Genomic DNA, 23468 nt, shown 5'->3' on the forward strand with positions numbered 1-23468 from the left:
AATCCAATCCTAGAATACTAGGCCATAAACTAAGACTATTCTCTCAAGATTTACCATAATCTAAACCCAGATCACTAGGCCCTAAATCAAGACTTCTCCCTTAGGCTTTACTATGTGTCCCACCAAAACCGGTCAAGGGATTCCTAGGCCTTTGGCAATGAAACTTGAGACCACCTCTGCCCCTGATTCTAAAATCCATCTGAAAAGCCAAAGCTTGAAACCAAGATAACCATCCCAACATACCATGGCATCTAGAGAAAGGTAAGGCTAGGCTGCAAAACACTGTCATCACTTGGCAAATCCATGCCACTGATGGGAAGAGAACTATACACCAACATGCAAATCCATGCATGTTTAAACTAACTAGAAAATCACACATGCAAAATGTTACTGGAAAGTATTCCTATTGAAGTTTCTTGATCTTAATCTTCTTCCTTGATCCTTGCTTTCTTTCCTTTTCCTTTACTTGTTTTTCCTTCCTTTCTCCAAAGCTAGAGTGCTTCATGAAAAATCTAAGTGACCAAGAGTGAGAGAGAGAGAGAGAATAATTATCAAAATCCATACTTGAACTGAAAAAAGGTTACCAACTGATCCCTAGAATCCTTTGTATTAATAACGGCATTATTTTGTTCATTTTCCATTATTTTCCTTCAATTTACTCCTCACATGCACCCCGTGACCTTTTACCTTCCTTCTCTCCTAATTTCCTTTATTTTAATAAATAAATGTGCCCAAAATGCCTTTTTTCCTTTTGACGCCTTCGCCTTAGCCAAAACACACATCTCGTGATGCCCACTAAGATATATTTTCCCAACATTCAACTTGGAATAAGTGTCCCTTAATCGTGGTCTAATTGTTCCTTTATTAACTTTTATTACAAGAAATTTTCATGAGGGCTATTAAAAATCCCTCCCCCTTGGGGAACACCTTCCCGAGTGTTGAACCACACCATGACCTTAACAAAACTACTAAAAAGAAAACATAGTGTTGATGGAGCTTTATAACTTAGTTCAATGTATTATTCACAATGAAAAACCTACTCAATAACAAAACATCATGACAATATAACAACCATAATAACATGACACCCATACCACTTATTGAAGATTTATAACTTAGATCTTGGTGTTATTTACATTCACGTATGTATACATACATTTACCAAAACATCAACAAGCACATGCCAAACATATACCATCATCAAACAAAAATTTCTTTCCCTCTACTCACAAACAATGAAGGATACAGGGCCCACATTTGATCAGCCATCTCCCATGTAGCTTCTTCTGGCCTGAAGTGCTTCAACCGAACATTAAATTTCTCTATGGCTATGTTCCTAAGCATGAGATGTTTTCACTGCAATATGCACTAAGGCTCTCACGGAACTCTCCTTTCTCCACCTGCAATATAGACCAATCAATAACATGGTCAACATCCTTTATATACTTCTTAAGCAATGAAATCTGGAAAACATCATGGATTTTTATTCTTTGAGGTAGTGCAAGTCGATATGCCACTGCTCGAATTCTCTCAAGGATCTCAAAAGGCTCGTAATACCTTGGTGCCAGTTGGACACATGAACCAATCCCCAAAGAGATTTTCTTTGGCTTGATGCATAAATGCACATGATCCCTAACTTGATACTCCTTGAACACCCTGTTCTGATCGACTTAACTCTTTTTTATATCCCATGTTTCCTTTAGATTCTTCTTTATAACCTCTATTTCCTGCTCCATGTCTGCCAACATGTTTGGTCCAAATAATACCTTGTTCACTAGATCACTCTAGATGATGGGAGTGCTACAAATCTGTCAATACAATGCCTTGAAAGGGCTCATCCTCAAGGACTATTGATAACCATTATTTTATGAAAAATCCACCAATGGAATATAATCCTCCCATTTCTTTTGTTGGTGCATCACGTAAATCCTCAACATATCCTCCAAGATCCTGTTGACCCTCTCTGTCTATCAATATGTTTGTGGATGATAAACTATGTTGAAGGCCACCCCTGTGCCCAAGCCTGCAAATAGCTCTTTCCAAAACTTGGAAGTGAACTTTGCATCCCTATCTAACACAATCCTATTTAGAACACCCTTTAGTCTCATTATGTCTCTGATATACTCTTTACCAAAATGAAGTGAGCTATCTTGCTCAACCTATCAACCATGACCATAATAGAATCATGCTTCTTTACTATCCTCTGAAGACCTGTGATGAAATCCATGGAAATGACCTCCCATTTCCATTCCAAAATCACTATAGACTCTAGGAAACCAAATGGATGCTTACATTCTGACAATCTAAATATCTAGCCATGAAATATGCCACTTCCTTCTTTAGATTCAGCCAATAGTAGAACTTATTTACCTCCATTAACATATTTTGATATCCTGGATGACCCTAGTATGTGTTGGTGTGAAACTCCCTCAAGATAAGCTTCTTGAGATCACTACAATTTGACACATAGATCCTGTCTCTAAACCTCACCAAACAATCTACTGTGAGATGATAGTCTTCATCCTAATCACTTGTACCTGCACTTGTACATGTACCTGTCCATGTACCTATACCTGTACCTATTCTTTGTTGTAACATGTGCATAATATCCATGTATTTGTCATCCTTCTTTCCTACCTATAAGATCATATTGTGTAACTCTGTCCCATAAAAGCTCATTTTTGCTATATGATTTACCTATACCTTCCTTGTAAGATCATTCACAACTCAGTTCTCCTTGTCTTTAATGTATCATATCTGGAATTTAGATTCATCTAGCCAAAAAAATACCTCAACCCACTTTGATCACTCATCAATGTAAACCTCCTACATAGAAGATAGTGTATCCACATCTTCAATGCATGTACAACCACCTCTAGCTCAAGATCATGCATTGGATAGTTCTGTTTGTGCTCATTCAGTTTATGTGATTCGTTGAACACTACTTGTCCTTCTTACATCAGAAATCAACCAAGTCCTATCTTGGAAGCATTTGTACACACTACAAAATCCTATTCTAGATCCACAATCTTTAACATTGGTGCATGTGTCAACAACTTCTTAAGTTGCTCACAACTAGCCTCACATTCTTCTGTCCATTCAAACTTCTTACCTTTTAGCTATAGTGATATGATATGAACCTCTTGTAGTAACTTGCCAATCCCATAAATGATCTCACCTCATATACATTCTTAGGAGCTTTCCACTCCACACTTTTGCTAAATTCTCAGAATGTTCTTCCTCATTATTAGAATATACCACTATATCATCAATGAACACAATAAAAAAATTGTCCAAATATGGGTGCAACACACCATTCATGAAACACATAAATGTAGCTGGAGCACTAGTCAAACTGAATGGAACAACAAAAAACTCATAATGCTCATACATGAACCTGAACTTAGTCTTGAAAATATCCTCTTCCTTGATGCATACCTAATGGTATCCGGATCTCAAGTCAATCTTAGAGAACATTGGTGCTCCCTTCAAATGATCAAACAAATCATCAATCCCCCAAAATGGGCACCTATTCTTGATTGTTACTTTGTTTAGCTTCCTGTAATCAATGCACAATCTATGAGTATCGTATTTGTTCTTCGCAAACAACACTGATGCACCCCAAAGTGATAAAATCAACCTAATGTACCCCTTGTCTAACATTTCCTTCAGCTCGAACTTTAACTCAACCAACTCAGGTGTGCTTGTCCTATAAGGTGATTTTGATGTTAGGGTTTCCCCTGGCACCAACTCAATAGAAACTTATACCTCCCGATGAGTTGGAAACTATGTAATGTCCTCAGAAAATACATCCTGAAACTTCTATAAAACTGGGTACGCTCTTAACACATCAGCATCCTCGACTTTCTTACCCTTGTCACTAGAAATGTGTACTACAAACATCACAAAACCTTTTCTACAACTACACTTAGCTTGTATAGCGGTAACCATCCTCATTGATGTAGGATTCTTCTTCCCCTACAAGGTCCTGTTTTCACCATTATCATCCACACACTAAATGGCCTTGTCGAAGAAATCCACTTTGCTTCTGTGATGGTATACACAATCCATACCCAAAAGCATACTATACGATCCCAATGGAAATACATTCAAATGTGCTACTATAGGCATACTATTTAACTCAAATGCACAAGCTCTCACCCTATGGTGAACTCTCTTCTTCTTACCTATATCCAACTGTACCAACCACACTCTTCTTCTTCTTCTTTTCTCAAACCACACTTATCCACCAAGTCAAGATTAACATAACTAGAGTTAGATCTAGGATCAATCAAAATAGAAATAGTTTGATCACAAAGCTTACCTTCCATCTCAGTGATTGATGTCTTCCTATTGTCCACTATTGCATAGATCCAAGGAATTCTATGACCGACATCACCAACTGTATGTGCATCGTGAACACTGTATATTTGTCATATACCACCACTCTGATACTGCGGACAATCCCTATTACGACGATCCTTACCACATATCCAACACTGCAATGGTTCCCTACCACCGCCTCTAGCCTTCTATTCCCCATATCCCTTCTTAGTTGTATTGAATCTCTTGTAAGGAACTACATTTTCTTTCTAGCTTGCATCTTGAGGTCTTCCTCTCTTTGGTGGCCATTTTCCTTTAGCTTTCTCAATTCTTTTTAAGTCACTGTTAGGCTCAACTTTTCACTTCGACTGCTCATAACAATGATTTAACTTTCATATGACCTCCTCCAATGATCTAGGCTCATCGAACTCAATCTGGTCTCTGTATGCAGCTGGAAGTCCACTCATCAATCTATGAAATTTGGCATTCTCCTCCCTGAGGTAAGGCAAGTATCTCAATAGCTCCTAAACTCTACTAGCATACTCATCATCTAATCATAGAACCCATCCACAACTCACAAAACTCCTTAGCTTTCTCATCATAGTACCTCTCAGACAAGTACCTCTTCTTGAAGAGCCTTTCAAATGCATGCCAGGTCAAATCCTCCTCATGTATACCTTTGGCATTCTTCACAACTTCCCACCAAATATCTTCTTTACCCTTAAAACTAAAAGTTCCTATCTTTTCTTTCATGTTTTCTTAATAACCATGCAATGAGAACAATTTCTTCATACCCAACAACCATGCCTCTACATCCTATGATTTCTTCATATCTCAATATAAGGTAGGTGGATTTTCCCTCTTAAACTCATCCAACAAGTATCCCCTATCAGTCCTCTTGTAAGGATGATAGCGATGATGATCATGCTTCCTATGAGAACTAGAACTGGAATAATACCTATGTCGATCACCTCCCTTATCCAGAGTGTCCAACAACCTACCATCCTTGATAGTCTCAGATCTACCTGACTTGTGTCTACTCGGAGACTTGCTACCATAGGCCCAATTAGTTTTGTCCTCATGTCCATGGCTGATCCGAAGTCATCCCTATTGCTGCAAATATGAAAAGCTCTTAAGTAATATCAAATTTACCTTTGCTTGCTTTTGTTATGCCTACATGATTTTTTCATTGTCTACTTTACAACTCCTTATTTATTCCTTCGGGCTTCTCAATGTGTCTACCAAGTAAGAAGAGTTCTCCACACCATGATGCCCATCTAATGCATAGGGAGATTCTTTGTATTCTACCACATTGGTAGCCATCTGATCTCTTTCTTACAAGGCATACTATGTGAGGTAAACCAACTCATGATAAACCAATGTACCTTAGCATAATTTGGGGAGGATACCTTGTTTGAAAAATCATCAAATCAGTGTGATAAATGTATAACATAATCATAACAACATATAAACATATATCAAATAAGTGTATCAGCGCATAAACATCAATCTAGCTAGGGTTCAGTCATTAATTCAAGGCCATACCAATGATGCATGTTGTGAGCTCATGCATGAAAACAATAATTACTCCATGTACACATTGCCACATGCATCTATCAACATAAATAAGAAATTCCTAATCAACTACACATATGTATAAATTCATTTAGTCAAGCATAAGCAATCAAATCTTGTAACCAACCGACAAGGCTCATACATGTAATCAAAACATTCGAGAATGCATATGACATACAAGGATGCATTCAAGTGAAACCTAATCAACATCTAAGTGACATATAACCATATGCAACTACTCATATACTTTCAATGATGAATCCCACAAAATCACATCAAGTTCCTCATGACAACCTTACTACAACCGTGATCAACATGATGCAATGCAACAAGCATATGGAGTGCAAGTGTAAGAGACACATATGAAACTGACATGCATGCATGACCAGTCACCTTCACCCAAGGAGAGTGCAACCTTGCTCCGATACCAATATTTAACACCCCCTACTCCCAGGTCCACCCAAGCAACCTGCCAATGGGGGTAAACATGCGATCAGAGAGGTTACTAAAAGTGATTCAACTTCCATAGTGACCTTAAGGAAATGGAACCGACAAAACATATCAAACAAATCCATCCTCATCAACAACAACACCCTCAGGAGACATGTCAACCACTCAAACATCTTCTCCCTGAGTCCCACTGATGATTTAAGCCTTTAACCCCAGGACACTCTCATGTTATAGGCATGAAAACATCCAACAACACAAAGACGCTCTCATATGCATATGTGATAATGACTGTGGACTTTTCTCATCGGACCTGTGCTAGTGACCTTGAGATTTGAGTCACTTTTCTAGCCTAAAATCACAGCCTCCACCCAAAACTTGCTACAACCCTCAAAATCAACCAACGACATGATAACAATGCTGATAAATAAAAAATCGACCTTAGGACTAGGCCTGAGCATCCCCAACCGGGACTGACATTCTTCCAAACACTTTTCACTAATGCAACCTATAGGTCTGGGATACAATACATAGCATAAATGACTAAAAGAACTTATGAAAATTAACCAGAATGACCACCTCCTTATCCATTTAACTATTATAAAATCAGTTAGGTCTTGCATCCATATATTCAATAACTACAAGTACATGAAGTAATCATGAGATGAACTCGTCATATAACCATGCTTATCACCAACATAAAACCATATAAATATCAAAAATATGACACCCATTAAATCCACATATAAATCAGTGCAAAATTAAGAGAAGTTAGATTTTATTAATCATAGGCAAATTTGACTAGGTTTGGGACTTACACATACCACCCAACCAGAGACATGGCTAAACCAAATATCTCTTTCAGAGAGTCACCCCTGTACAACATTCCAAGCATGAATGTGGGATCTCATTAAACAACAAATCCAAGAAAAACCAAGGGAATCTAGATATTAAACTACCTCTACCCTCACAAGACCATGATCACACCAAAACAGGTCCTTCGATCAAAACCGAAAGAAATTTGGAATTCCATCTAGAATACATCACTACCCTTGAGGAATTCTTTGTCTCCTTGGCTCTCATGCTTTACTAAAATATAATCCTGGATCACTAGGCCCTAAACCGAGACCATCTGTTAGTCTTTATCACAATCAAAACCTAGATCACTAGGCCCTAAAATGACATTTCTCCCTCAATCTTTACCATGTATACCTCCAAAACCGGTCAAGGGATTCATAGGACAGTGGGAATGAAACTTGAGACCACCTCCGCCCCAGATTTCAAAATACATCTGGCAAACCAAACCTCAAAACCAAGATAAATATCCTGTTAGGTCCCTATACTAGTAGTGTAGCCCCTTATTGTTATTAGTGAAACCCCTTTATTTTATTGATGTGGCCATGTATTCCCCATGTTGTTATTATTGTGCTCCATAGAAGTCCATTATTGTTATTGTTGTGCCCCTATAATATGATTGGTATGTAGGCTCTAATTATATTTGGACCACTTAGACTCCTATATATATATAAATGTGGTATTATCATTTGTAGCTCGAAGAGGTTGATTTTGAATTTGTTGATCTGTCTTTTTTTCTCTTTTGTAAGATGGTTGCATAAAATTTGGTATTAGAGCTTTGGATTCTACAGTTTCACTACTCCAAAGAGGTCATTGTGGCATGTTCGCAATAATATTTTTTCTATGATGTTTCAAAAGCTTAAATTAAAACCCATTTCAGCTGAAATCTTAATAAACCTTAGCTCTGAATTTTAGATATTTCCTCGCTACATTTTTGGAGATATGATCCAAGGAAGTTAGGGTTTTTTTAGGCTTCTGAATTACATCCCAAACAAGTGACCTTGGGAAAATCTTCTTAAATTTCTCTCTGAGGATTGGATTGAAATTTCTTAAGCAGATACAAAAACATGACGAAATTTAGTTTTATGTGTATTTTTTTTACGTCTGAAGGTCGAAACAGTGACACTTCATAGAAGTTCTCTCTACTAAAAATATATATAATCAGGTCATCTAGGGAGATTAGGCATACCTATTCCTTGGAGAATCTAATTTCAATAAGAATGGTGGCGTTGGAAAGAGGATAAAGTGGATTGCCATAGATCGTAATTTTAGACCCTGGAGATCTGAAATTTTAGAGACACAACAGATTCAAGATCGATGTCTTAAAAGAAAGAGAAAAATCACTCAAATCAAGAAAATTGAAACACCTTGTAAGAAAAATTGGAGGGATGATTTGAAGAATGTGATCGAAGATATGATCAATAATATAAATGGTATAGAAAAAAAATTGAATGGAAAGATGGAATATTTAAAGAAAGACATGGAAGGTTTGAAGAAGGTGGGACAAAGTCACTACAAGAAAGGCATCCTAATGTTGAAAAAGTAGTAGAGGAAACTCATGATGAGAACAAAAGAAATGTTAATCATGATTTCATATACTCTAACATTGGATTCAAAACCCACCATATTCCAAATATAGATATGAGGAAATTTGATGCCAAGGTTTTGGTACCTTGGATACTATGAATGGAGCAATATTTTTATCTTCATGTTGTGAAACCACCACAAAAGGTATGTATTACATCCTTAAATTTAAAATTGAATCACTTTGTACGGTATAGAGGGATTTGTTCTCATAAACCACTTGTCACCTGGTCAATTTTCACAAAGGAAATGGTAGCATATTATGAGGATACAAAGGTAAAGACCTTCTTTAGCCAATTGATATATCTCAAACAAAAGGGTTCAATGGCAGAGCACATTGAGGACTTCCAAAAATTGAATATAAGGGTAAATGATATTCCAGATAAGCATAGGATTGAAGTCTTGAAAGGGACTTGAAATGATAACATCCAACATGAGGTTCACCTTTGGGAACTTGATTCATTGGAGAAGGCATATAGGTTGGAAAGAAAAATTGAAAGAAAAATTATGGCAACAAGGAAGCCTACCACTCCTAACTCTAAAGATGGAATTTTTTTTGCTCCTAGCCTTTCACCAAATACAATGTTGACACCACAACAAATGGAAGAAAAAAAGAGCAAAAGGGCTTGTTGGCTTGTTGGGGCTTGACTGAGGTTCAAAGTTAATTAGCCAAACAAATCCTTGTACTATTTTCCCTTTCGGCAATAGTCCACGAAGGGCGGACTGAGGTCTCACCTGAAGTAGTATGGGAGGGTGCTAGAACCAGAATTCTAGACCCTTGAGATGTCTGAGAGGTTCAAATGATCCTTTGTTTTCTCATATGCGTAGGTTGCTTCATGCACTTCCTATTCCTTGTGGCCTGATACACTGCCTTCGCGCAACCCTAGATAGGGGCTGAGATGTTCTCTGCGCTATTACCCAAGATATTACTTATATTACCATGTTAAATAACTACATTTTCCTACTTGAATGTCTTATAATAAGCAATACAAAGCATTCAACATTACAAAGAATTCATACATGATTTTGCAGTAAATAAAGAAATTATATCCTATCATGCATTAAACCATGAAAAGATAGACAAAATTATAGCAAAACTTGTCTTTATTGATTCTTCCAATGGTTACAGACTTGACCTGCCCTGTGCACCCAGCTACAGGGGTCTGCAGACTCAACTGCGGACTACTAGGCCGATGCGCACTCAGTTGTAGAGCCTTCTCCTACTCTATGACCCACTACACACCTTACACTTTGACTCAAACACTTAGACTTCCTCTCCTCGCTCTATTATACAATCCTATGGTTTGCAGACCATGGGTAGGTCTATCCAGCTGAATTTATATTACAAAAACTAGGGTGGACAACCCTATGACTTTATTATACTTTCATGCCCCGCACCCACAGTTCATGGAGTTGTTACAACAAGATTAGGTCAAAACTTGGGATTGAAGCCCAAAAACATGACTTAGAGAGATTCCATGCTTAACAGGCCCCCAAAACAAACATCGTGACTCGCACTTGAGTAACTCTGTCGACGCAGAGATATTTGCGCGAAGTCCCACCAAATATTCTTGAATCGTGGTAAGGTCAACAATGCACTAAGCTGTCGCTTGCTAGATTTGTTGCATATGTTGTTTCGAGACCTCTATGTGGGAAGTGCTTCTCTACATCAGTGCATGCATCCCCTGCATGTGTGTGAGCTTGCCTTCAATTTCTTTTCTGATGGTGAAGGCCTCATCGATCCAAGGTTGAATGCACGCCTTTAGGACTGCTTCCATGTGTTGTGCCGCATCCCACTGCTCTTTCAGTGCTTTAGCATGTTGCGTCCACGCGAGCCTCTAAGTGAGGGCCACCACCTATGTAGTTTCTCTGACACTGTTATACTTTTGTTGGAGTTATCACGCATCTATCTCTAAGTGCTAGATGTTGGGGTCCTCCTACAGATTTGTGAGGACCTCAAATGGTTCTCCCAATATACTGGTGCAGTCTCGCACTGCACTACCAATTTCATCCACTCTTGCTGTGATAACACTAACGCGGCGTTCTCTAACATCCAGAGGGGTGCACAACTGCACCTTCAACTGCAAATCAGCAATACGAAGGTTCATCTCCAGCTAAAACTTTGTCATTTCCTCCTATGCCTCACGCACCCCTTCTGCTAACCTGTTGATGCACTCCTCTACTGGTATGTTTGCGGCGATGGCCAGCTCTGGGACGCTTTGGAAAGTTGCGTCTATTACCTATACCAGATTTTGATTCTACGACACCACTTTGTCACACTACAAGCTCAATTGTTCCATATTTATTTTCTTCTCGTTGAGGACTTGCACTGCGCAACTCTCCCTAGTTCACTGCTCTGCAGTTATAACATCCTGCAAAACATATAAGGTGTCCCATGGGAGTGAAGTGAGGTTGATGCCGAGACCCTTTAGCATGCTAATCGGAGGCCTATCAGCCTCATTTATTGTTGCTAGTGCCCCTTGTAGCAGCACTATGGTATTTGTCATACATGCGTGCAACGTTTGTTCTGTTGTCATTGTTCCGAGTGTGAGGCTGGTTGAAAGGGTACCAGCCTGAGGAGGGAGCACCTGTAATGCCTACAATTGTGCTCTGAGGGCTCCCAACACAATCTCGTTCTCTTGCATGAAATTTTGGAGGGCCTTAGAGGTGACATCGTGCATTGTCTTGTCGATGTCATGCAGATCACCCTTGGTTGGGGTGATTAGGTCAATAGACAACTTTGATGCCTTCACCTTCTTTCCTGACCCTGTCCTCTCGGCTGGGTGCTAGAGCTTCAACTGTTTGGACACGTTTTGTGGATCCATGCCCCCCTTTTGTTCCTCTGCTTCCTTCCCATATGAAGGTGACATTTGCCCCTTGGTCGCCGTCTCGGCTACCTCATGTGCTGCTGCTATAGCCATTTCCTGCTTAGTTGCAATCTATGCAGTATCCCGCGCCACGCATACTTCTGTTGCCACTACTTCCTTTCTTCTCTTTTCTGTCCATTGTACGATGCGTAGCTTGGCTACTAATTTTTCTATCTACGTGATTTTTGGAGCATGCCACTCTGGTGGCCATGTCTCTAGCACATTAAAGATGGCATCGTCTATGGCTACAAATGGTAGCTTCCTCCATTCATTGGTTGGGTCCTTGTGCACTCTAATCTAAATGCTATGCATGTGCGCTTTAAATTCTGAAAAACACTAGAGGCTGTTGTAGATAGTGGGAGACAACCACGACTTGTGGTTTATCCCCATTCTGAGGTTCATCTCCATGAACACCCAAAATATTTTGCTATCGCTGATCCTCTTGGCATCCTTGGTGGCCCAAAGCGAAGCATAATTCGCAGCCTCTGGTAGAACTCTGTCAATCACAGGGAATTGACTATCCTCTGGTAATTCCCCTACCATGAGCACTATGGACAGTAGAAACCATGCATAGTGGAATGTTTTGCCCCATTCCTTAGGTTCGCAGCAATTCTCTAAAAACTCCTTACAGAGGAACTCAGACCAGTTAAATTGGACCCCCTCTGTGAACTACTCAGCTAGTGTGACCATCATCACCGGTACCTCATCTGCACGACACTTGTTCATAACCTTACTGGCCAGTTTTTGGGTTACCACTTTCATTGCTTTGTCATTGATGCTAGAGATGGTGTAGCCCCTTTTCTTCTTCGGCAACTTGTACTTTTTCTTCATTGCCTCGGCAATGGCGTAGTCACTGCTTTTCCCTTCCGAGATGTCAGCAGGGTCCTTTCCTTTGCATGGAAGCTAGGAGATGTGGTGAATCAAGTCTACCTTGATGGGGATGAGCTCCTCTAGTGACAAACACCCATCATGCACCAGGAAAAGCAACTACCTAATGACGAAAATGGTTATTAGGGCACGGTAGAAATGCGATACAGAGAGCAAGTTCAGTAGCCCAACCCTTTCCACTCTACGTAACCAATTTTGTGGCTCTAATTCTGTAACCCCCACCGTGGTGTTCTACTTGGGATTCATGAGGTGCCTGGTCCCAAGGTGAGAGAACTTCTCATGGTCAGTGAGGTCCCAATATTTGAATTTTAAGCTTGGCACTTGTCCCAGGCACGTACCCTCAAAAATAATATTTTCTAGGAGGAGTAGGGTCTAGAGCAAGCTCTTGGTCTGATCGTGAAGGTCCTTGGGTACTCTAACCTTCCCTTTCCATGGGGGGGCATAAGCGGGCAACTTTGTCTGGGGGTGCGGAGGCTCATTTTCCTCCTCCATGCCTTCATCCTCATCTTCTGCGATGATTAGGTCCTCCAGGTCTTCTTCTTCTTCATCTGTCTCTCTGGTGATGGCTTTCCCCTTCTCCCCCATTGACAACTTGGTGAGCAGCGGGTTCCGCGGGAACACACGGTCGGGAACTATCACTTGTTTTTCCTTCTTGGGTCTTGGCATGCGTGGCGACTTCGGGATTTTTGCCTCAATCCCGGCACCTTCAGGAGCATCCCCCACAGTCAAGGCCTGCACGGCCTCTCCACTGTTCATTTTCATTATCTCCATAATGTCCTCAGTTGTTGCCATCGTGCTCATCCAAAAATCTAGCACTCGTGAACTTGAGGGCTTAATCCACGCTCGGAACACAACAATTAGGGCTCTGCTCAATAGCTCAATTCACAAATGACCAAGTTTTGTTTGCTAGGAAACCCTTTGTATTTTATATCACTTTTTGAATTTGAATTGGACCGTTCCCCCCAAATCCAGCTCATTAATGCTCCCTTGGTGGCCGATTTTCCCAAATCTTGCCAATAAATTGCATCTTAAATGCCTACCGCCTGCTCCATTTTGTCTCAAGTCGAGCATCCCATCATGAATAGTGACTTCAATAATCACATTCTAACCAATGCACACAGCAGCACAACCCCCCGTGCATGGTCACCGACCTTGGGAATCTTTGCTTCTATGTGTAGCTCCAACATCGCATAGCTCCCAAGCGTAATAGTTTATAGTCCCGCACCCCCTTTCAACTGCCTGGGGCACTAAGACTATTCTTCCACTGGCTAGTTAGGTACCCACACCACCCGTGTAAAGTTTCATCCTATCATCTATCATGTTTCCTGGAGAATACCCACCATTTATTATTACGGTTGGTATCGTGCATTTTACCACCTGCAACGTGCTACCCTAGTCAATACGCTTAGAAATGTGTGGTCCAAGCCAACGCATCAGAGTAATCAATTCATGGTGAGAGGCCTTAAACCTGTCATCACGATCATACACATCTTGCCTTATCACCCTAATCTTTTTTTTGAGACAATATTTCTTTATCTTGTCCTCCAACTTCTTAACTTCCACGTCCATCGGAGTTCTTTTCTTCCTTAATCATACCCTTTCTTATTCCATTTCTTGGAGGTAAAAACTTCCCTATTGGATTTCTGCTTCCAAGGGTCCACGAATTGTCATATCTATCGATGCTATCATGCGTGGTCTAAGCTCTCCAAGTACTATAGGGCTTACTATAGTTGCTTCAAACTCCATGCCTGGCGATGCCCGCGCGGTTAAGTTTTTGCATGCGGTCCTATAAGCCCAAAGATCTACTAGTATGCAGAGGTCTCAGTCAGTCCACTTCACATCGTGGACCTTGTTCAGTGCTTTGTGTAATTTGTTAAAAGAATTTGCATGGATATTCTTCTGCGCACTTGGTCTTTCCATTCTTCATGGTCCCAAATGGAGGGGTTGCTTGTGCCATTTCCTTACCCACATCTACTTACTAATTGTGTTCCTACTACGAGGATAGTGTGCACTCATACAGGTTTCGTACCATGTGCATGTACTACCTGGATAGGTGGGTGCGCAGGTCGGTTCATTCAACAATTTTATCTGTTACTTGCATCGAAGGCTTCACAAAACACATTCACATCATCCTACTACATTTGTGTCAGTCCTCTAAACTTCTTTACTCTGTATCCCACCATCTTGCGGGCATAGCGCATAGTACCCATTTTAGAGCATCGAAATGCTATTGTTCAGTGCTTCTCTTTCAAATTTTGTCAGGAAGTCATCCACCTCACTTAACCCATTGTACATAGGAAAATATCTTACCTTTGTTGATATGTAACGCATCGAACTTGTAATCATGTTACAGTTCATCGTAGTTACCTCATGTAATTGGTTCTGCCAGCGTTCTATCTCCTCGTCAGAATATGATGTGCAGGATATTTCACACTCCCATGAGATTTGGCCATCTGCGGTTGGATTTACCCGATCTTGCTCCCGCACGGTTATTTTGTAGATGTAGTCAAGTCATCAACACTATCATAGTCACACACCAGCTCCATGTAGCATGATCCTTCTACAGGTTCTAAATGTACCACTACGCGCAGAGACTTTTTCTGAAAGATCATCTTGTGCTTCTTTAGACTCATCACTTTATTCATGTCAGTGGCCCAATCTATTCCAAATAGTGCAGGGTAGAGACCGTTGTCATCAAAAATCTCTATCACTTCAAAATCTTCTAGCACGCTTGCTCCTTCGATATCTACTGTGATTCCCTATAATCTCCCCATAGGTAAGATCTTTTGTTGGTTCGCCCTCTGCAGATGGATAGGAGACCATTGCAGCAAACGCCTACCAATGTGCTCCCATGTCAGTGCTTGGGTAGGACGTTCATGTATGACCCTAGATCCAAAATCACTTTTGTGTGGTCAATCTCATCTCCCTTCTTGTTTGTGATGTGTTCTTCCCAAGCTTCCGGACTACACATGGTTCTCCTAGCGCAGTCCCAGTGCATGTTGTTATGAGTTATTGCAGACCCTTCACAACCTTGTTGTCACGCATCAGCTTCATGAATGTTTCCAAGAATGTAGTGATCATTGATGGGTCCATTTCTAGCTCCAGTCTATCTTTACTTCCTGAAGTGGACGCATTAGCAAAGCTCCTCTTAGCTTCCATCAAGTTCTCCTTGGCGTGCTCCAAATCAAATTTAGGTTCCTTCATTGGAGCCTTGCGAACCCAGGTACTTTCTTCAGGCTACTTGCTTTTGTCATCCCCTATCGTAATACCATTTTGTAGCATGATATTTACATTAAGGTATTCCTCATACGCCTGAGACGTCATCATTTGCAGCTTCTGAGTCGGGGGAGGCTGAAGTGTTTCTTTATCGTGCAACCTCGCTATCAGTGTGGGACAATCCTCTGTCTCATGGTCAAACAACGTACAATACAAGCATGATGACCACGTTGGATTTGTAGAATCATGAGCATAAAGTCCTAGCCCTCTGCAATTGTAACATATCAGCTGTCTATGACCTCTTCCTAGTCCCACTCCACCTCGGCCTCATTCACACCCTTGAAATTTGGTGCACGCTATTCCTGTGTTTTGATAGAGGGCTCGTGTTTTGACCTGAGCTCTGCAGGTAGGAGTTCGATCCATCATCAGTTCAGAACTTCTATAGGTGTGTTCATCATGTCCTACTGACCTGCAGAAATTACATAACAACTACTATGAATTCTACGTATTCTTCTGTAATAGATGGTAGTTATCTATAGCATGCTTTCCTCCTATCTGATAAATCTTGCACCACAACGCAGGTGCCACACTCGGTCCTACTTGTGCCTTCGATCTTAGTGGCATTGTCCCTCCTCCCATAAGGTGATTCGCGAACACTGGGTAGTGGTCCTTGTCGTGCCCCTGACCCTTGCATTTTACCCACCATACCTCATCGCACACTTCTTGGCGAGTTGTCCTATCTTGTTTCAAACTTTGCATCTCAAGGCACAAGTTTTTTAGCTGCGCGTGAATCTGCTGAACTCCCAAGTTAGGATCTTGTATTGGAGTCTCGTGCAATCTCATGGTGACCTCCAAAGCCTTAGCCTGAGTTGTTATCCTTTATTGCAACAACGCGTTCTGTAGATGTGGTGTTAACGATGCTACAAACCATTCGCTATGTTGCCCATCTATTAATGTCATGTTCACTTCACAAATTGTGCACCTCAGTCTTTAATCCAACTCCCACGGGGTTTTGCATGGTAGCATTGTGATTTCCTTGAATGCAATGATGAACTGTGCCTCTAATTTTGGCGTGCTAAATTCTTTGTTTAGCACATCTTGGATATCCTCTATCCCTGCATTCAGATTTTCATTGGAATGCTTAATGTTCCAGGTTAGTGCGTGATCCTACAAAGCGCAGACCAACATTGCCTTCTTTATATTGTCGTCTATGACACCCTGTTCCCATACGAATTTTATCACAAACCAAAATAGGTCCAGATCTTCATTCCCTACTCCCTTGAACATTGGTAGCTTTATCCCGCTAGCCATACTACTTCCCAGTGCTAGCAGAGGTGGTATGGGAAATGTTGGGGGTGATGATGGTGAAAGTAGTGGTAGTGTGGGTGGTGGTGGTATGCGCGGAATTCTCTGCCTTATCGGATTGATCGCACTTCTTGGCAAAACCTTCGTGAGCTCTTCTTTGCCACCTGATGGAGGTGAAATCAAGGGGCTAGTTCTACCTTCGTTTCTCGTGGCCCCTTGAGGAAATGTCATTATGCCTCAATCTAGATGACTGAAGTATCTACCACAAATTTTCTAATGAATCCTCCTATGATCCGAACGAGCTAGTGATCGATAGTGCGTGCTAGTGATCGAGCTAGTGAGTCCACACAATAGGTTTTTTATGTTAACACATTCCTTGGCTATCTGCTAGCTTTTCGATCCACTAGTACAACTCAGTAGGGAAGGATGCAAATAAAATTTCATGGATCTCCATATACAAGTAGCAATCTAACCACTCTTCCTTTGATAGTTGTAGATTCCTATTTTCCTGCGCCGCGAACTCGTGAATCTTTCTATCCAACCACTCTTCAATTCCTTTCTTTGTCAAATTCCAGTAATATGACATTGACATATCTATGCAAATCCCAGTCCTGGAAATGAAACCATTTGTTGGCTTGTTGGGGCCTGACCCAGGTTTGGAGTTATTTAGCCAAACAAATCCCTGTACTAGTGGCCCTTTCGGCAACAATCCATGAAGCGTGTATTGAGATCTCACCCAAAGTAGTATGGGAGGATGCTAGAACTAGGTTTTTTCACCCTTGAGATGTCTGAGAGGTTCGGATGATCCTTTGTTTTCTCCTACGCACAGGTTGCTTCGCGCACTTCCCATTTCCTCATGGCCTGATACACTGCCTTCGTGCAGCCCTAACCAGGGGCTATGTTGTGCTCTACGCTATTACCCAAGATCTTAATTATCTTCCCCTGTTAATTAACTACCTTTGCCTACTTGAATGTCTTATAATTAGAAATAAAAACCATTCATACACGATTGTGTAGTAAACAAATAATGTATTTGTAAATTATATCCAATCGTGCATTAAACCAAGAAAAGGTTCATAGAATTATAGAAAAAATTCTCTTTATTGATACTTCCAATGGTTATAGACTCAACCTACCCTGTACACTCAGCTGCAGGGGTCCGCACACTCAACTATGAACTACTAGGTCTCTACACACTTAGCTGCAGAGCCTTCTCCTACTCTACGACCCACAGACACACCTTACACTTCAACTCAATCACTTAGGCTTCGTCTCCTTCTATTAATTTCACTTCTACACTTAGACCCTCACTCTATTTATGTAATCCCATGGTCCATGGACCATGGGTAGGTCTATCCAACTGACTTTACATTACAAAAACTAGGGTGGACAACTTTGTGACTCTATTATACTTTCGCGCCCTGTGCCCGCAATTCATGGAGCTGTTACAACAAGATTCGATCAAAGCTTGGGCTTTGAGCCCCAAAACATGCCTTGGGGGCATTCCATGCCCAGTAGGGCTTTGTTACAATTGTGATAGAAAATACCCTAAAGGTCATAAGTGTGTTGAGAAGAAATTAATTTACATAGATGGGGAAGAGGATCAAGAAAAGGAACAAGAAACATCAAAAGGAGAGGATATACACCAAGAACCAATCCCATAGAAAGAAGAAATGAATCTGGCCATAGATTGAAATGCATTGACAAGAATTACCACTCCTCAAACTCTCAAGATATACGGGCATATCAAGAAGAAAAAGGTAATAGTGTTAATTTATTTCGGTAGTACCCATAATTTTATTCATTGTAAGATAACCAAGGAATAGAATTGCTTCCTGAATCCAACACAGAGTGTCAAGTAATGGCTGCAGATGGAGGAACCATGAATTTCTCTAGAAAGTTCCACAATATGAATTTATCCATTGGAGAATATGTCTTGAATAGTCGAATGATTTCCATTCCAATGGGTGGTGATGCTATTGTGCTAGAGGTCTAGTGGTTATAGCATTTGGGGACAAAGCTTTCAATTATCAAGAACTTTTCTTGAAATTTTTTTAGGAAGGAAAGGAAGTTTATTTATGGGGTATCACAGGGAAACCAAGAAGGATAATCATATATAATGGTATGAAAAATATTCTAAAGAGAGAACAACAGGGTGTAATTGTGCAATTATGTTCACAAGAGGTTCAAAAAGCGAAATCATCTATTTCTCCTAATCTTCAAAAAGCATTGGACAATCATTCTAAGGTTCAAGGAATGGAATATCACGTGGAGAATCAACCAAAATTTCTCCAACTCTTAAAGGATAACCTTACTTCGGCACAAAATCAAATGAAACAATAGGAAGAACAACATAGCAGTGAAAGAAGTTTTGATGTGGAAGACTCGGTATTTTTACGGCTACAACCATACAAAGAAATGTGCCTTAAGAAAGATAAGAAGGATAATAAATTATCACCAAATCACTATGGTCCCTACAATGTGTTGAAAAATATTGGTACTATGGAATACAAATTGGAGCTACCTGCATCTTCCCAAGTGTCCCCAGTTCTCCATGTTTCATGCTTAAAGAAGGTTATGGGTGACAAGATTCTAGTTCAAAAAATATTGTCGGAACTTGATGAGGAAGTAAAAATCATATTGGAACCCAAATTAGTCAAGGAAACCAGAACCCGACACCTAATAAATCGATCAATTTCAGAGTATCTCATCAAGTGGAGGAACTTACCTACTAAAGATTCCACATGAGAGGATGATAATTTTATATAGAAGCATCTAGAACTACTCAAGCCTTGAGGACAACACTTTTTGAAAGAGAGGCATGTTAGACCCCATTATTATTATTAGTGCAAGCACCTTATTGTATTGTTGTGCCCATGTAGTCCCCATGTTGTTATTATTGTGCACCATAGATGTCCACTATTGTTATTTTTGCGCCCCTATAATATTATTGTTATGCAGGATCTAATTATATTAGGACCACTTAGACTCCTACATATATAAAGGAGTTATTGTCATTTTTATCATCTAGGAATTGTTCATTTGTGTAATGAAAGGGAGGTTCCCCCCTCGAAGAGGCTAATTTTTAAGTCGTTGATCTATCTTTTCTTCTATTTTTTGATTTGGTTGTATAACACATCCCAACATACCATGGAATCTAGAAAAAGGAAAGGGTAGGCTAAAAACCACTGACATAAACCAGAAAAATGATGCCACCAACACGAAGAGAACCATACACCAATATGCAAAGCCATGCTTGTCCAAACCATCTAGGAAATCACACATGAAAAAGGTTACCTACAAGTATTCCTGTTGAAGCTACCTAATTCTTCTCTTCTTCCTTGATCCTAACTTTTCTTCCTTTCCCTTTGGCTGCTTTTCCTTCCTTGCTCCAAAGCTAGGTTGCTCCAAGAAAAGTCTAAGTGACCAAGAGTGAGAGAGAAAGAGAGAATAATGAGAGAGCTCCAAACTGAACTTACAAAAGGCTACCAATTGATCCTCAAAAGCATTTTTATTAATGAGGCCTCTATTTTGTTCATTTTCCATTATTTTCCTTCAATTTTGTCCTCACATACAACTTGTGACCTTTTACCTTCCTTTTCTCCTAATTTCCTTTATTTTCATAAATAAATGTCACAAAAATTTATTTTTCCTTCTAATTCCTTTGTCTTAGCCTTTTCCAGTTTTCCTTAGCCAAAACACACATCTAATGATGCTCACTGGGATATCTTTCCCCAAATTCATCTATGAATAAGTGTCCCTTAACCGTGATCTTATTTTCCATTATTAGCCTTTATTACGTGAAATTTTCACTAGGGTTGTTACATAACTCCACGACTACACCCTTGACACATTTTTCATGCAATTATAAGGCTCCAAGTGCACCCACAAGCCTTCCTACTGGCAATTATCACCCAAATTATTCAGTTATGTCCTAGCGATTGTGGCATCCATGCCATTTTTTTTGGATTGCCTCCATCTTACAGCCTAGAACTGCTTATAATTTTTCAAAAACATAACTGGGATGATAACAATGTTAACCATTCAAAACTTGAGAAAGCTCTATACTAGATCATGCCTAGTAGATGATAGAAGTTTTGTCAAACATATGGTAAACATGAAAATGATAGGTCACGTATACATATATCATCATAAACTTATGAACTTCATAGGAGAATCACAAAAAAGGCTCAATGCCCCTTCAAGATAGGTGCAATGACATTGTTAGCCCATGAATTCATCAACGATTTAATAACTTATCAAATCATGGGAAGATCCATCACTAGAAAACATCATATAACCATGCATATAACCAACATATAAGAAGAATCTAAACCATGACAATTCAGCCATAAAATTCACATAATACTAGTACATGTTCTCAGTGATCATAATATGGAAATACGTCATATTAACATATACAAAATCCAATGAAGTTAGAGGTTTCCATGTAACACTTGACCATATATTGGGCTAAACCAAATATTTTTTTCACCCGATCATCCTCGTGCCATATTCCCAACATGAATGTGGGATATCACGGGAGAAACCAAGACATAACCAAATAGGGAATTCAAAGGCTAAACAACCTCCACCCTCAAGCTATCGTGATCTCATCTAAATTGGTTCAATATGAGAAAACCAAAACAAACATGGATGCTAGTGAGCACCAGTATTGCAGCAATATTGCTGCAACTCTTGGGCTTCCTACTTTACTTTTATCAACCTGGTAGTTTGTAACAAACTTGGAAGTGGCAATGTTGTATGCACAAGTACTAGTTCTTACTGCAGGTCGTCACGTGTTCAGCTGGCGCAAAGTCACTAGGAGCTCAAGCCAACTATGAATTCCATAGGAAGCTTTATATGTGATCGAAGAAAGGAAAGCTTACTCTAAAAAGGCTACTCTATTTGCACAAAGAGAAAGAAGACTGAAATGTGAAGTAAACCTAGCAAACCCTAATTATCCAACTAATCCTACTTTTGCAGAAAGAGAGATGAGAAACTGTAAAATGAATGCCATTACCTACTAAGGAAGTAAATGACATCTATTCAAGCTATTTCTAGAAGGAAATGAGAATTTTTTTTTTTTGGATTTTTATGTATTTTTAAGCGAAATTGTCATGCATGTAACTTATTGGTTTGTGAATGTGGCAGTGATTAGGTGGCGATGGAGGGTGACTTTGGAGTGTGAATAGGTGTAGGAAGGTGTGGAGGGGTCCTAGGAGGCCTCTAGTGGCTTTCTAGAGGCTTTTCCTACAATTAGACTTCAAAAAGTCACCTATAGGAAAATCTACACGAGGCTGAAGGGGATATACAGGAGGTGTACACGAGGTCGACAAGAGGATGCCGAGAGCTATTTTAGAGGTTTTGAAGATGGGAAAATGGTCGGAAATAATAGCTGAAGGCTAGAAGGATATGTTAAGGTGTCTAGGGTTCATCAAGAAGGATTAGGGAAGAGAATGATGGTTGGAGTTGTTCAAGGGGAGAGAGAAAAGTTCATGAGAAAAGTGAAGAAAATTAGGGCAGATTTATGAGGGACTGTGGATGACCTGTGGGACATGGAGCAAAGAGAAATGGTGATGGATGGTTTATTGTGGAGAGAACAATGCTGCAAGAGAGCTGTAACTCACCATGAGATGAAGCAAACAAAGAAACTAGCTACAACAAAAATAGAACTAGGCATCAAATTAACCTAAATTCTGATCTAAGAAAATAAATGTTGAATAAATGTTATATGGAAAAAAAGCATGGATGGAGATGTATTTCAAAAATAGAAATGAGCATGGAAAAATAGATCTGAAACAAACCATTAACCTCTTAATCAAATTGCAACACTAGAAATCCTATGGCAAAGGAAAATCTATGTCTTTTTGTGGCAGCAAGAGGGTCTTGGCCTTAGTTCATGGTCCCAAAGGGAGGAAAGGAGGCCAAGACTTTGTTGATGGCATTTTGTATCTTTCTCCTACCACTCTTCAACCTCCTACAGCAACTGAAATAGAAACAACCCTCTAAATTACCAAAAGAAACCTAAGAAACCTACTCTTCAACAAGAAAGAAATCTATCTTACAACAACTAATTCTCAAACTCAAAAAACATATCAATACAAAACAAGAGGTGTTGGGCTGCTTGGATTGGGCCCTTAACGCAAGAGCTTCATCCCTCTAAGGTAACTTAGTGTTGGCTTAGAAAAAATCTCATCTTCATTATCAAAATATAAGAACATTACGTGAAGCTGTCCACTAAAGTAAGCTCGAAATCAGCAGAGAAATTCTGCAACAAAAGTGTGAAAATTTGACTAACATCCAAAAACCTAATGAGGCCTGAGGCCTCTCTACTTATACAATTAAATCTCCCAACAACTCCCTTAAAATCAGAGAGGCTTGGCTCCAAAAACTTGAGAGAGATAG

The sequence above is a fragment of the Pinus tabuliformis genome, chromosome 5_1 (assembly GCF_031772625.1).
Source record: "Pinus tabuliformis cultivar Carrire ecotype Pingquan chromosome 5_1, CPIR1, whole genome shotgun sequence".
Lineage (NCBI taxonomy): Eukaryota > Viridiplantae > Streptophyta > Pinopsida > Pinales > Pinaceae > Pinus > Pinus tabuliformis.